This window comes from Leptonychotes weddellii, chromosome 6 (genome assembly GCF_054177405.1).
Source record: "Leptonychotes weddellii isolate Sample4059 chromosome 6, ASM5417740v2, whole genome shotgun sequence".
Classification (NCBI taxonomy): Eukaryota; Metazoa; Chordata; class Mammalia; order Carnivora; family Phocidae; genus Leptonychotes; species Leptonychotes weddellii.
In genome coordinates this window covers 34,216,790-34,232,489 of record NC_138374.1, presented here as the reverse complement: position 1 = coordinate 34,232,489, position 15,700 = coordinate 34,216,790, and the positions used below count along the sequence as shown (strand labels likewise).

The 15,700-nt window shown below is 48.2% G+C and overlaps 1 protein-coding gene across 3 annotated transcripts in view; it reads right to left on the bottom strand.

Moving 5' to 3' along the window:
• Positions 1-3,317, bottom strand: part of FXYD4 (FXYD domain containing ion transport regulator 4) — a 6,085-nt gene extending 2,768 nt beyond the window's left edge. The window contains exons 1-2 of one of the 3 annotated variants that reach the window (XM_081823873.1): positions 3,222-3,317; positions 748-848 (exon numbers count right to left, since the gene is read on the bottom strand). The gene's annotated coding sequence lies outside the window, so the exon portion shown is untranslated. Of the gene's footprint in view, positions 1-747; positions 859-3,221 lie in introns of those variants that run through there. The other 2 variants (XM_081823871.1, XM_081823872.1) reach the window with 2 other exon arrangements.
• Positions 3,318-15,700: the final 12,383 nt, after the last annotated feature.

The window sequence follows — 15,700 nt, the reverse complement described above, 5'->3', positions numbered from 1 at the left end:
GAATAATGCCTAGCACATAGTAAGTAATGAAATGTGTTACAATAAATAAATACAGGGGCTCCTGGGTGGCTCAGTCATTGAGCGTCTGCCTTCGGCTCAGGTCATGATCTCAGGGTCCTGGGATTGAGCCCCGCGTCGGGCTCCCTGCTTGGCGGGAAGCCTGCTTCTCCCTCTCCCACTTCCCCTGCTTGTGTTCCCTCTCTCGCTGTGTCTCTGTCAAATAAATAAATAAAATCTTAAAAAAAAAAAAAAATACATAGCCCTCTCTACTTGCTAAATGGGATGCTGCCTGATTCATGAATCGCTTAATAAAGCCAAGTTGATAGATAGATAGAACATACATACATACATACATACATACATACATGGGTCCTTTTGCCCTAGACGGGAGGGACTAGTAATGTGCAGCTTCTGAATGTGGGAGCTGGTCAGCTTTTAGCAGTCTTGGAAGCTGGCCCTCCTTTGCACTCATCCCCTCTCACAACCCTGGGATTCCTGAGTCATGAGTGTTGCAACTCCAAAGGTGGGCTCCTGTTTCCTAGCCCCCCCCACCATCCCACTGCCTATATGATAGTGGTCACAGAGCAAACGGCCTCCAATCCTCAAAACCCTCAAACATGCACCCTGTTACTGAGAATACCTGGGCACCCACCACCCCTTCCTCAGACTGGTACCCCCTCCACCCTCACCCTTCTTCCCCCATCCTTCCGCTTAGCAGCCCTGAAGTCCTAGCGGACACTTGCTCACCTGAGAGCCGGATGCAGATCTAGAGAGGCTGCTGGGGCTGTGTTCAGCCCAGGTGGGTTCTGGCTCTTTAAACCCAGCAGCTCCGCCCAGGGCAACAATACCTGCAGGCAGGAGGGAACTGGTCGGATTCCTTGAGATTCCAGTAGCTCCTTCTCCTCCCCTTCCCCCCCACCCCCCCATGAGCTCTTGAGACAGCTTGCCCTGCCACACCCAGTGCAGAGCTGAGCTCCTGGGGGCCCTGGGGCCATCAGAGGCTAAGGTGGTGGTGGGAGAGGGATGGGGTGGGCCTCAGACCTTTTTCTTGAGGAGAAGGTGCTTTCAGCTTCTTTAGCTCACCTAGATCCTAAAGGGGGAGTCCAGAGGGTTGCTGGAAGGGGGACAGGATGTTTCTGGGTTCTTGTGCCAGTGGTGGGGGTGGGGTGTCCTGGGGACAGCTGAGTCGACTAGGAGTCAGGGACTGGCCTTGAGGCTCCATTTGCTCAGTGGTCCCATTGCTTTTCCCTGGACTGGGTGTTTATTGAGGGGGATGGCTGGGGCTGATGGCTTCCTTCAGGATTGCCCACCCTCTGACCAGGTCTGACACCCACTTGGCCCAGGGAAACTGATGGCTAGGATTAGAAACCACCCTGGCCCAGACCCTGGTTTCCTGCCTGCTCCACAGAGTGTGGGGGAGGGGTGGGCCAGAAGGAGGACTGCCAGCCCCAGGCTGAATAGTGGGTTGCTTCCCTCTGCAGACCCCCATATCTGCCTCACAGGCTTCTGGCCAAACCCCCCTTTCGTGCCTCACTCCACCACAATGCTTTTGGTCTGTGCCCTTGGTTCTGGATGAGCCCAGGCCTCTCCATTCTGTTGTCCCTCCCCAGTTCCTCTCTTTGTTGCTTTTACCACTAGATGGTGATCAGCTGAAGGCAGGACTGTTGCCTCCCTTATTCCCAATGGCCAGTTACAGACACCAATAAATCTGCTGTGATTGGATTGTTGAGTCAATGAGGACAAGAAGCCACTGGAGGCTCCCAGTGCTGGGGATCAGGGGGCAAAACAAAGCCTTGAAAGGCAGGGTGGGGAGGAAGGGGGAGTAGGAAAGGGGAGGACATTCCTAGTATAAACACGTTACACCTTCTCATGAAAACCTTCCATGGTGCTCCCTGCCTTCAAGATTCAGTTTCTGTGGAGTTCAAGTCCAGGGGCTCTGGGGCCAGGAAGAGCTAGAGTTTAAGCCTAACCTGCCATTTACTCCCTGGGTAAGCTCAGGGAGCTCCTTCATCATTCTGAGCCTCAGTTTCCTCTCCTCTAAAATGGAATAATGACAGGACTGACCTTTGAGGTTTGGGGTGCAGGTTCTGCAGGGGGTTTGGGGCTGCTCCATGATCAGCCCTCAATATGTATTTGTGGACTGAATGTCTCCTAGGCCTGGTGCGAGGAAAGTTCGTTAACCTCCAGATTCAGAAGAACCATTAATTGCACATACTTTGAAATCAAATCCAGTCTCTGTTAGTTACTTGCTATGTGCACTTGAGCAACTAATTTACTCTCTTCCTGCCTATTTATTCATCCATAAAGTAGGAACCATGACCGAGCCTACTCTGAATGCTTGTGGTGACGATGACATCTGATCATGCTGCTCAGTTCACTGTAACTGTAGCTGGGAATGGCCCTGATATGCACACACAGAGATCTGCATCATAAGAGAAAGGGGGTCGTCAGTAGCGAGCCCCCCTCCCCACGGAGAAACCACATTCCAGAGAGGAGAAAGGTCTTGCTCAAGGCCACATTTTGCCTTGGTAGTGGAAGGGGGTCTCAGCCCAAGTGATCAGACCCTTCAGCTGAGTTCTTCTGCCCTGTCAAGCTACAGTGAGGAAGAAGCAGCCCTGAAGCAGCCATTCGTAAAAAAGTGACCTTTTAGGTCCCAAGGGCCCTCTTTGCTTTGGGAGGTCTCCAGGAAGTAGGAAAAGGACCTCAGATCCCCTTCTCCAAAAGCATCTTTGCTCTGCCCTGCAGCTTCTTCCCTTGTCAGGGATCCTCCACTCCCATCCCCATCCCCATGAGACAGTGTCATCTTTAACAGGTAGAAAGAAAACTTCACCTGAGCCTGGTGGTATTGACACTGGTCCAAGGTAGGGGGATAGGTTGAGCCTGGTGCAAAACCAGCGAGAGGGAGCCCAGCTACCTGTGTGTGATTTCTGCAAGCACAATGGTAAGTCACCACCTCATCTCTTCCTCTTGCCCAAACTGGTGGTAGGTGTAGGTTGCACGATGGCTAGAAGAGGGGCCTCAGAGGCTGGCCATTCACTCAGTGGCAGGCAGCAATGCCTTCTACACTGGAAGTGGTGCGAAGTCAGTTCCCAGGTTAGTGAATTTATCTTCTTAGATATTAAAACCAGTACTTACACATGGTCATGAAACTGGGTGTCGAAACCTTTAGATGTTTGGTATATTAAGAAGTGTTAAAAAAAAAAAAAGAAGTGTTTACTAACCTGTCCTTTCATTCGTTAGGAGTGTTTAGGATGAACAACTGCTCTCTCAAAGTATAATTCCTGAGAGATTGGACTGGTGGTGAAGGCTGTTTTCAGGAAATCACTTTCAAGGAGGGCTGGCTGCTTGCCCTGCTTCTTGGACATGCATTCCTCGTCAGAATCTCTGGAGCCATCCATTTGGGTCTGATTTCTTTTTCTTTTTTCTTTCTCTCTCTCTTCCTTCCTTCCTTCCCTTCCTTCTTTCTCTCTCTCTTTCTTTTTTTAAAGATCTTATTTATTTTAGAGAGAACATGAGCAGGATGAGGAGCAGAGGGAGAAGCAGACTCCCCGCTGAGCAGGGAGCCCGATGCAAAGGTGGGCTTGATCCTGGGACTCCAGGATCATGACTTGAGCCAAAGGCAGACACTTAAGCGACTGAGCCACCCAGGCGCCCCATAGGTCTGATTTCTTATCTTCCAAATGGGAGATCTGGGTAAAAGGCACTGAGGCTTACAGGGAAATCAAAACTTGGGGTGATGGAAGGCTGGGAAGAGTGGGTGATGGAGAGCCAGACTTAGTTGGGTGGGTGCAGATGACAGCCCAGAGGTATTAAAAGTTGAGAGTGAGAAAACTGAAAGATCCAGTCTGAACTCTTTCTTCCCCTTCTGGAGTCAGTGTTGCAAAGGATACAAAGGACCTTGTGTGGAAGGAGGGAAGTCTGCTGCCAAGAGTGGCCGCCTGAAAATCAGCCCTGATGCCCAAGATCCTGCCTCTGCTCATGTCAGTCACTGCCACACCTCCTCACACTCCCAAACTGTGCTTTTCCCTTCCGCAAGCACCAATTATTGCTCTGTGAAAAACAGAGACTCATCCTCAAAGTCATTAACTTCCCTGAGGAAAGGTAATAAAACAGGAATTGTCTAAGATTGACCAGAGGTAAAATAAAAGGGAAGTGGCTAGTATCTTGCCTGGCACATAGTGGGAGCATAATGTGTTTTTTTCCTACCTTCCAAGAGGGACTGAATATCAGCATCAGTAGAAGGCTGAGATTGTCTGTTTTGAGGGGGTCTGGTAGAGGAGGGAAAAGACCCCCCATTCCTGAGGGGAGAGGTGATCTCTGGTCTCAGGTTTCTCCCAGTTGTCTCCAATGTTTCATCCCTATGAGAAATACATATTGAATTCCCACCTGGACCCACTTCCTGTGCTCCGTCTCCCTCAGTCCCTCAGGAGTCCGCCTACTCTTCTTCCCCTCTCTCTGCATTTTCAGCAGGTCCCCCTCTGTGTGTTCAGAGAGCTGGGCTCCTACTGGTCTGGGGCACACAGATCTGGGGCTCACTCCCTTTGATGATGGGGGGCAGGGGTGGGAGAGAAAGACTGTGAGAGGAGGGTAGCGGGTGTAAGGGTGCAAGGGCGGCCATCTGAACGGTAGCGGCGGTCTGAGGGCTCACTTTTAGGCCTTGCTGTCTCTTGTGCGTTAGGAAGGCAGGAGGAGGGGGCCCTTCGCTGCGGATTCTAAGTGCCTTCTGAGGAAGAGGGGATACGGAAACGATGAGGGGGCGGCTGTCTCACGAAGGGGGAAAGATGGGTCTCGGTGGCAGCCACTCCCTTCAGGAGTGTGTAGTAAAAGCCTGGCTCCCTTTGGCCGACTCCCGCCTCCAGAAATCACTACTCCGCTTCTAGGACGCCCCTTCCAAGAGGCCATCCACTACCACCCTCCCCCTTCGCGCAAAGGACCGAGAAACAGTCAATCAGAATAGAACCATGGTGGCTTCCAGCCAATCAGCACTAAGAGATGGCTGTTGAGGCGGTTCGCGGGTGAAGCCGCCTGTGGGGCGAAGGCCCAGGCAGCGTGGGCGGGGCTTTTCTGTCATCCCTCCTCACGCGGATTGGCTGCTCGGGTTCAACAGCGCGTTTGTCAAGCAGCCGCCCTATTACGCATGCGCAGCGGCTCAATCTCCTCTTTGCCCTGTAAAGGTCGTGACTCTTTAAATCTTGCCGGAGTTTTTGTCCATCAGTTCGTACGTTCGTGCCCCGGTGATTGTCATGGTCTTCGGGAAGTTGTGGTCTTTGGTAACTGGGACGCTAGAGTGTGAAGGGTAGCTGAAGTGAAGGGACCGCACAGCTGCCGAGCCCAGAGCAGGCCAGGGAGGAGGAAGCCAAGAGCAGGGCGGCCTGGGGAACCGGCCAGGAGGAGGCGAGCTGCATGGAGTGAGGCCAGAAAGCCGGCAGGGGACCTTGGACTTGGGGAGGGCTTCAAACAAGGGCGAGATATGAGGCTGAAGACCTGTGCAGAAGGAGAGAGGCGGAAACTGTTCACTGAACTTAGGTCAGGCGACGTCACTTCTCATTGACTATTTGTTGTTTCTGTTTTACCTCAGTAATGCTTTCCTCCTACCCACAGGTCCCTTAGCATACTTGTCCAACTACTATGCGTGTCTCAGAAACCAGATTTCTCAGCTCTCGACCTTGTAATTGAAGTATCTCGTGGACACGCCTCCTCGTCACTTCCTAGGGGTACTTGACAGTCAACAACTTCCAAAAAAATCATTCCCAGGTGCCTGGCTGGCTCAGCCAGTAGCACTCTTGATCTTGGGGTTGTGAGTTCGAGCCCCACGTAGGGTGTAGAGATTACTTAAGGGGCACCTGGGTGGCTAAGTTGGTTAAGTGCCTTCAGCTCAGGTCATGATCCCAGAGCCCCCTGTCCCTCCCCGCTGCTTTCTCTCTCAAATAAATAAATAAAATCCAAAAACAAAACAAAACACCCCAACTTCCCGTTGTCACTCACACACAACGTATTTCAGAGTTCCCTATCTTAGGTCACCCCTTCACACAGGCCACCACTAAGCACATAAGGAGATTCTCTATTGATGTGTCTGCTCCTCAGGCTGTGACCCCTTTAAGGGCACTAGTACCTCTCTTTCTTGGTGACAGCAGCTTCATCCACAAGAGCAGCTTAAGTGAGTGCTTGCTACCTGGCAGGCTGATTTCCAGCACTTTCCATGTGTTAACTCATCCTAACAACAACCTATCTGGAGAGGATTCATCTCCTGATTTCAGGATGAGGAAATGAGGTGAATGGTTAAGTGAAGCTCTAGACTACACAGCTGGAAGTGGCTATCTAGCCCCAGAGCTGGCTCTTAACCACCACTCTCCACATTAAACTGTGCACGTGATTTATTTTTAATATGATTTTAAAACAGTTCTGTTGAGAAATGATTTACCTACCAAGCAATTACCCCATTTAAAGTGTACAATTCAGGGCGCCTGGGTGGCTTAGTCGGTTGAGCGATAGCTCTTGGTTTCAGCTCGGGTCATGATCTCATGGGTCATGGGATGGAGCCCCGCATTGGGCCCATGCTCAGTGGGGAGTCTGCTTGAGATTGTTTCTCTTCCTCTCCCTTTGGCGCACCCCGCCCCGCATGCGTGCGCTCTCTTTCTCTCAAATAAATAAAATACATCTTTATTTTTATAAAAATATTTATTTATTTGACAGGGAGAGAGAGAGAGCACAAGCAGGGGGAGAGGCAGGCAGAGGGAGAGGGAGAAGCAGGCTCCCTGTCGAGCAGAGAGCCTGACATGGGGCTCGATCGCAGGACCCTGGGATCATGACCTAAGCTGAAGGCAGACGCTTAACCGCCTGAGCCACTCAGGTGCCCCTAAAATACATCTTTAAAAATTAAAAACTATATATATATTTCTCTTTGGGGCGTGTGTGTGTGATTTTTATGCAGATAATAATATTTAGATATTAAAAAACTTTTTAAAAGTAATTTCGGTGCCCAATGAGCAGCTTGAACTCACAACCCTGAGATCAAGGGTTGCATTCTCTACCAACTGAACCAGCCAGGCACCCCAATTTCATTTTCATTTTTTTTAAGTAAACTCTATGCCCAATGTGGGGCTCGAACTCACAACCCCAAGATCAAGAGTCACATACTCTACAGGCTGAGCCAGCTGGGCACCCCTAGATATTTTGAGTCAGTAAGTGTACTTTTTATTTTCACTAGGGCGCCAATTGTCAAAAAGGTGGTATCACTGTACATGTATATGTGTGCCATGCTTTTTAAAATAAGTTATAGAGGTTCCTGACTGTCTCAATTGGTAGATCATGAAACTCTTGCTCTTGGGGGTCATGAGTTTGAGCTGCACCTTGGGGGTAGAGTTTACTTACTTAAAAAAAAAATTACAATTTGATTTTACAACTTTTCAAAGTATTTTCATTCTAATATAATTAACTTGATATCTATTTAATAATTCAACACACCTTTCCCTTTTTTTTTTTTAAGGATTTTATTTATTTATTTGTCAGAGAGAGAGCGCACATAAGCAGGGTGAATGGCAGGCAGAGAGAGAAGCAGTCTCCCTGCTGAGCAGGGAGCCTGATGTGGGACTCCATCCCAGGACCCTGGGATCATGACCTGAGCCACCCAGGTGTCCCTCAACACACATTTTGAATCTCACCCCAGTTCTAGGAACTGGGGGCTCTGAACCAGGCCATGCAAAGCTCCTGCCTCCAGTGGCTGACATCACGGTGAGGGCAATGAGTTGGAAAAAGAAATAGATGGTACAATATTTCAAGTACTGATTGACAGGTGCAGTGAAGACACATAAAGCAGCTGAGATGTAGAGGGTGATGGCGGAGAGAGATAGCTTTCTTAGACTGGGAGGTCAGAATTGTTCGGTGATAGAAACAGGGTTTTTTTGTGTGTTTTTTTTACGATTTTATTTATTTATTCATTTGTCAGAGAGAGAGTGAGCGCAAGCAGGGGGAGTTGCAGGCAGAGGCAGAGGAAGAAGCAGGCTCCCTGCTAAGCAAGGGGCCTGATGCGGGACTCGATCCCAGGACCCCGGGATCATGACCTGAGCCGAAGGCAGACGCTTAACCAATTGAGCCACCTAGGCATCCCAAAATATAGGTTTAAAACATTTGTATGCCACAGTCAAATTTCCCTTTGCCATTTTTTTTGTCTGGTTAAATTGAGCCAGTGAAGTCAAACATATACCCAGATTTTAGGTTAGAGCATAATTTACAAAAAGGGTTTTTTACCTAGAGCCAGTGGCTCTCATTCCAAGAAATGCCTCTCCATCAAATCTGTTTCTTTGTTAAAACAAGACAGCAGGCCCCCAAATGGAGTCACTTATGCTAAGTCCCAGTCACCAAACTTAGACTTAATTTAATTACAGTTTTGACTCTTTCCAAAATGGAATCTCAAACCAGTCAATCAGGAACTACCTGATCAGCACTAAAGGGGTAATCAGCCTGATAGACCCCTGCCATCTCCTAAAGGAAAGTGACTTTGCCATAGCCAGTCCACTTTTTGCTAGTATAACGTCTTTGTTCCTGCTCCCTTCTGCCTAGAAAAGTCTTTCATTTTGTACAGTGCCTCAGAGCTCCCTTCTGTCTGCTAGAAGGGATGTTGCCAGATTCATGAATCATTGAATAAAGCCAATAAATAAGATCTTTAAAATTTACTCAGCTGAATTTTGTTTTTTTAACAATCTATATCTTTATATAAGTTTGTTATAATAAGTGTCTTATAAGGAAAATTACTTAGTTATTGGCAGTAATGGAATAAAAATGTTTTTACTGGCACTGTTAAAGTTGAAAGATCAAAAACCGTCGTTCAAGGGGCGCCTGGGTGGCTCAGTCAGTTAAGGGTCTGCCTTCAGCTCAGGTAGTGTTCCCCAGGTCCTGGGATTGAGCGCCTCATTAGGCTCCCTCCTCAGCAGGGAGTCTGCTTCTCTCTCTCCCTCAGCAGCTCCCCTTCTTTGAGCTCTCTCTGTCAAATAAATAAATAAAATCTTTAAAAAGAATGAAAAAGTAAAAACGGTGGTTCAAGAGACCAAAGACACTATGACTGGAAAGGGTCTGCATTGAAGCTGGTTTTAATTCTGTGTTAGCACAGAATGTTGATTATGAATGTCAGTAGTTTCTAGAAGCTTGTCAAGTTAAAGAATGCATTGAATTTGTGGCCGCTTGAAATCTGAATTCAAATACAATCAAAGCTGGACAAAGTCTTTGTTGTCTCCACTGCATTAGCTAATTTAAAAACCCTGCAACATTTTGCTGTCATTTGTTATGCAGTTTTACCAGTACACAAAGGGAGTTAGTGTTATGTTCTACTCTAATCAGACTACAAAAGAGAATAACAAGTTCCTCCAAACAATGTTTACCAAACTAAAAAGAACTATTGAGAAACTGAAGGTTAGTAAACAATGGGAAATAAATCATAGTATAAAAATTGAGTGGCAATTTTAACCTTTTTCCTGTAATGTAAAATAAAAATGCCTTGTAGGTTGATGTGTAAAGTCTTGAGAGAGCTATTACTTACCTTCAAGTTCTTAATAAACTAGTAAGATATTAATATATTAACTTCTAATGATCAACATTGGGATTTTCCACGGTGAGGGCTGTAGCCCTTCCTTCCACCACACGCCCTTGGAGAACCAGTTTTGCTGCTAGAGGTGGGTGGAGTTGCTATATTCTACCCTTTCATCCATGGTGACTGAGACCTTCTAGGCTTCTAGGTCTGGGCACAGTGGGGTACACAGGTCTTAGTTCTGTTTCTAAAGGGGTAGACCTGTCTTCAAAAACAATATTGCTTCTGAAAACTGCAATTGTGTGAACCTGGTGCCCAGCGGCAATGCCCCATATATATGCCCCAGAAGACCCCCATGGGCAGATCCTGGAAGTGGAAGCTGAAGCCACGCAATGCTGGAAGTTCTCTCTAGGAAGAGAATGCAAAATTATGAACATAATGTTTGTGTGAAAGTTTATGTATATATATATATACACACATATATAATATATATACCATATATAATATATATTTATAAATAATAAATATATAATATATAATAAAAATAAATATGTAATATATATTTAAGATTTTATTTTTAAGTAATCTATATACCCATGGTGGGGCTCAAACCTACAACCCCGAGATGGAGGTGGCATGCTCTACTGACTGAGCCAGCCAGGTGTCCCTGAAGGTTTATATTTGTTTAGAATGACAAAGCAAAGCAATTGCAAATTTTAAAAAGCTGACGACAAAATTTTTAATATAACGCATTTTAAAATTAATTGCCTATCAAGATATTAATTTTACTGGTAACATTGCATAATCATAGCCACTATTTCATATGATAGTGATTTTGAATTTTTTTAAAAAAAGATTTTATTTATATATTTGACAGAGACACAGAGAGCACAAGCAGGGAGAGCTGCAGGCAGAGGGAGAAGCAGACTCCCCGCTGAGCAGGGAGCCGGACTCAGGGCTTGATCCCAGGTCCCCGGGATCATGACCTGAGCTAAAGGCAGATGCTTAACCAACTAAGCCACCCAGGCGCCCCCCTGATTTTGAATATTTTAAATTAGAATCTGTAAAATTAGAATAATTTCTATGAGAAAGAATGGAAGTCTACCTTCTAGAGTGATTAACCCACTTTTTTTTTTAAGATTTTTATTTTTTTATTATTTGAGAGCGAGAAAGAGGGACCATGCACGAGCAGGGGGAGGGGCAGAAGGAGAGGGAGAGGGAGAAGCAGACTGCCTGTTTAGCAGGGAGCCGGACAGGGGTCAAGATCCTAGGACCCTGAGATCATGACCTGAAGGGAAGGCAGATCCTTAACCGAGTGAGCCACCCAGGCGCCCCTAGCGTGATTAACCCACTCTTCTAAAAACATTTTTACTGATAATTTAGAAAACTTACTTTTGGCTTTACAATTTATCATTGTTAATGTCTTGTAAAAGTTTTGGGTGCTGTCAAATTTGGGAAAACCTCTATGGAGTGTTTTTTATTCACGAGCAGTCAGCGTGCAGGACGTTTCACATTTTCCTGTGCATTGACCAGTCTTCACCATACACTGCTGCCACCAAACCTCCAGAGGCCTTGAAGGGGCCCTGGGAGTGTGTGTTGGGGGGGGGGCAGGCAGGGGCAGGCGAAGAGGGCCGTGGAGAGGGAGGATGAGGTCTGTGTGGAGCCTGGATAGTGTGTGTAGGAGGTCTGGCTGGTGTGTGTGGGGGGAGAGTGGAGGGATGAGGGGGTGGGGTGAGGGAGTAGGGTGTGTGTGTGTGGGGAGAGTCCAGTCAAGGGGAGGAGACGGGGGTGTGGGGGCACAGAGTAGGAGAGGCCCAGAAGCAGGGTCGTGGCCAGAGCTCGGGGGATCAGACTTGGGGTAGGGGCTTGGGACCTGGGTGAAGGCCACTGGGGGGTACGTGGGGAAGGGGCCTGGAAGGGGGGTAGGGACACTGAAGGGCATTGGAGAGGGGATTCAGGTGTGGAAGGAGGCCCAAGTGTGGGTGGAGTTGGGTGTGGGAGGGGGTCAGGCCTGGGGTGGGGAGTTGTGTGCCAGCGTGCCCTGGCCTTGGGGCGGGGGCCCGGATGTGGGCTGGCAGACATGAAGGTGGATCCCAGAGCGAGTGCAGTGGCTAGGATTGGGGGGACAGAACTTTGAGGTTAGCTAGCTGTGGGAGGTGTGGGGGAGGGGGTCTGGATGTCGGCGGGGATCTGAGCCAGTGGGGCTGGTGGTGGAGGGTCCTCTGGCTGTAGGGAGAGCCCAGCTTGGGTGAGGTAGGGGGTTGGGGCCCCAAGCTTAAGCTTCAGTAGCTTCAGTAGCTCAGAAATGTTCCCATCAGGACTGGTTTTGGTGGAAGAAAACCCAGAAACAGTGTTAATATCCATTGCCTGGAGAAAGAAAATTATGGTACTTCGTGGGTTAGAACTTTACTCGGTAGGGAAGAGAGTGATTTTGTCATGGATTAGGGTAAATACCAGTGTATCACATGAAAAAAAGCTGTAGAGGAATGTTGTTTATATATAGTTCAAGACTGTATAGTAGTAAAACTATGAGTAAAAGTACTGGACCAGATAATAATTTAAAAAGTAAGTGCACGATTCGGACTGGGGTTGCCTCTGAAAAGCGAGCGACGGAGTGAGGCCACGTGTGTACAGGGAGGCTTCGCCTGCCCCAGTAATAATAAATCTGTTAAACTGGGCCGGGTACCACCTGTTTCACTGTTGTGCTTTATGTTGCGCAAGAAAATCAAGCAGAGCCCGGGTGAAGCATCGTTAGCACCTGGCAGAAGGCTGTGGGGGAGCAAAGGGACTGCTAATTTGAAGAAGGCCTTCCAGGTTTTCCTGGGAATGGTACAGCTGGTTTCTGAAATGGGAATAGGGGGATTATTCTGAGGACCAGCAGCTGTTGTTCGGACAGCCTGAAATTGAGGAGGCATGGAGGGAATGTTCTGAGGATTAGCAGCCGTAGGCTGGGCAGGCCAGACCTTATGGAGAGGGACGAAGAGGAAGAGGTAGGGGCTAAGTGGTGTGGAGGGATGAGGAGGCACAGCTGAGGGGACAGAACATTTGGAAGCCCCAGTAGCCAAGTCTCCCATCTCAAGTCCTTTAGGGTCTCTCACAACATTTAAATTAGACACTCACAACGGAGTCCCTGTGCCCTTTTTACTGACAAGACACTGAAGTTCGGAGGGATGAAGTGAATTTCCCAAAGCCAGTCTGACTCCGAAGTTCCTCGTCTAAACACTGTTCAGTACCACACTTTGCAACATTAACTCATGGACTCCTCCCCACAGCACGATGACGTTGACCCTATCAGTATTCTATTTTATAGTCCCTGCCTGTATTCTGTGTTATAGTCGGGGAGGTGGAGGCACAGAGAGCCAGATGGTAAGGGGTGAGACCAGAATTGGAATCCAGGTCAGGTCCCATAATCTAGGCCTCAGGGCCAGCGACAGTGGTGGTGTTTGCTGAAGAAAACTGAGTGGGGGGGCGCTTGGGTGGCTCAGTCGTTAAGCGCCTGCCTTCGGCTCAGGTCATGATCCCAGGGTCCTGGGATTGAGCCTCACATCGGGCTCCCTACTCGGCGGGAAGCCTGCTTCTCCCTCTCTCACTCCCCCTGCTTGTGTTCCCTCTCTCACTGTGTCTTTGTCAAATAAATAAATAAAATCTTAAAAAAAAAAAAGAAAACTGAGTGGGGCCGGGGGTGACACGTGGTGGGGAGCGTGAGAGGAGAATGCAGGAGAATAGCGGACTGAACAGATGAGTTCCCATTTCCTACCTTCTCCGACCTAACGCACCCTGAATTCTCCCCGAGCCCAGAGCCTGCTGAGGGCCCGCCTGGAGCCAGTCCTGTGAACTGAGCAGACTGCCTGGGTCAGATGAGGAGGTGGGTCAGAACAGGCCCTGTCGTTTGTCAGCCAGCAGGGGTCTTCACTGAAACCCAGGAAAGACGAAGGGGCCTTCCAAATTAACAGCTGTTTATCAGCCTCAGTGGGACAGCCAGTGGGGAGAAAGCCCACGGTCATTTTGTTTTCTCCTAGGCAGGTGCTGCAGGCGTGTTTATGTATATGAAAATATACATCACGTATATGAAAGGGAGCAGGCAAAGAGCCAGGAGAAGAGCAGGGGTGAAGGTTTGGGAAGCTGGGCAGCTGGACTGACTGTAACAGGGCAGCACTCTTGTCTGTCCTGGGGAATGCCCTGAAGTAAGCTAACTTGGTTGTTGTTTTTCAGTTTTCTTTTTTAAATTTTTATTTATTTATTTGTCAGAGAGAGAGAGAGAGAAAGAGCACAAATAGTGGGAGCAGGAGAAGGAGGGAGAGAAACAGTTTCCTGCAAAGCAAGGAGCCCAATTCGGGACTTGATCCCAGGACTCTGGGATCATGACCTGAGCTGAAGGCAGATGCTTAACCGACTGAGCCACTCAGCATCCCTAAATAAGCTAATTTGTGCCAGAGAATCCCAGAAAGGACTAAGAATGAGATTGCCCAGGACCTTTGGAAAGTGGGTGTTCAGATGTGCTGGAGGACTGCCTGAAAGGGGCGAGGGTTTTCCCCGTTGCAGGATCCTCTTGCCTGGCCATTCTGTGTCTGTGGCTCTGAATTCCTCAGTGTCATTTTCTGAGTCTGATTGGGACCCTCTTTCCCTTCCTCCCTCTCTCTTTCTTTCATCCTTCTGGGTCTCTGAGTTGTTTGCATCCTTATTTCTGTATCTTTGCTCTATCCAGGTGTCTCTCAAACTTCCCTGCGTTTGCTTGTCTGACATTTCTGTGACTCCAGGTGTCTCTGTTTGTAGTACCCTTCAGGCCAGGCCCAGCAACTCGCCCCTCGGGCTGCAGCCCTAACCAGGCATGAAGCCAGTGGTTAGCTCATCATTTTACCCACCTGGGGCCCTTTCTGGGGCTTGACCTCTGAGGCAGGCAAGTAAGGGTGTGGCATCCCAGGGCAGTTTTCATTTGTGGGAGACAGGGCCGAGTCCCCCTTCAGTAGCCACAAGGTGGCAGTAGAGGACCGTTGCTGCGTTAATCCTTCCCCTCCTGTGGTCTCGCTGCTGAGACACTCCCAAGTTAGGGGGGAGTAGATTTGGGGTGTGTTTGTCCAAATCTGAAGTTTTCTTTAAAAATCAGGACTAGCCCACCAATTCTCATGACATTTCAAAGGTTTACAGAGTACTGTGCCAGATGTTCCTGTTGGTCCCCAATTTCCTTTCCTCTAACCTGCAGGTAATAGAATACCCTACCTAGGGGTATTGTGAAGGTAATGTGAAATGAGCCCTGTACAAACTTAGTGCTCAGTGCCTTTTGAGAACCATGACAGGCACGTGCTCCTATCCATGATCCGTGTTCACCACTAGCTGGTGCAACCCCCTGGGGTCAGTGTTCCCACTGGCACCCTATGGCAGGACCATCCTTGGCTTGATGTGGCTGGAGTTTTGGTGGGAAAAACTTGTCTTCATAGTGTCCACGTGCCTTGACAAATAACTAATCATTAAGTATCTGAATATGTATTTTTTTGAAGCACTGAATACATTGTATGTATCAAGAAATGTCCTTGTATTTATTTTTAAGATTTATTCATTTGAAAGAGAGAGAAGGGAGAACGAGCAGGGGAGGGGCAGAGGGAAAAGCAGGCTTCCCACTGAGCAGGGAGCCTGATGTGGGGCTCAATCCCAGGACCCTGGGATCATGACCTGAATCAAAGGCAGATGCTTAACTGACTGAGTCACCCAGGTGCCCATAGGGTCCTTTTATTTTTATTTTTTTTTAAAGATTTTATTTATTTATTTGAGAGAGAGAGAATGAGAGAGAGCAAGCACATGAGAGGGGGGAGGGTCAGAGGGAGAAGCAGACTCCCCGCTGAGCAGGGAGCCCGATGCGGGACTCGATCCAGGGACTCCAGGATCATGACCTGAGCCGAAGGCAGTCGCCCAACCAACTGAGCCACCCAGGCGCCCGCCCATAGGGTCCTTTTAAACAGTATATTTATCTAACCACTGTATAGATGGAAATGCCTATTTTTACCTTTCTACAAAGATAAATGTGTGCATTTTTGCATGTTTTACCATTTCTCCACCTGGAATCAATTTTAGCACTATTCTTCATTTTTTTTTCCGATTTTTTTCTTCATTTTTTCAATATTTCTGTATCTTTGCTCTATCCAGGTGTCTCTCAAACTTCCCTGTGTTTGCTTGTCTTGTAGCCAC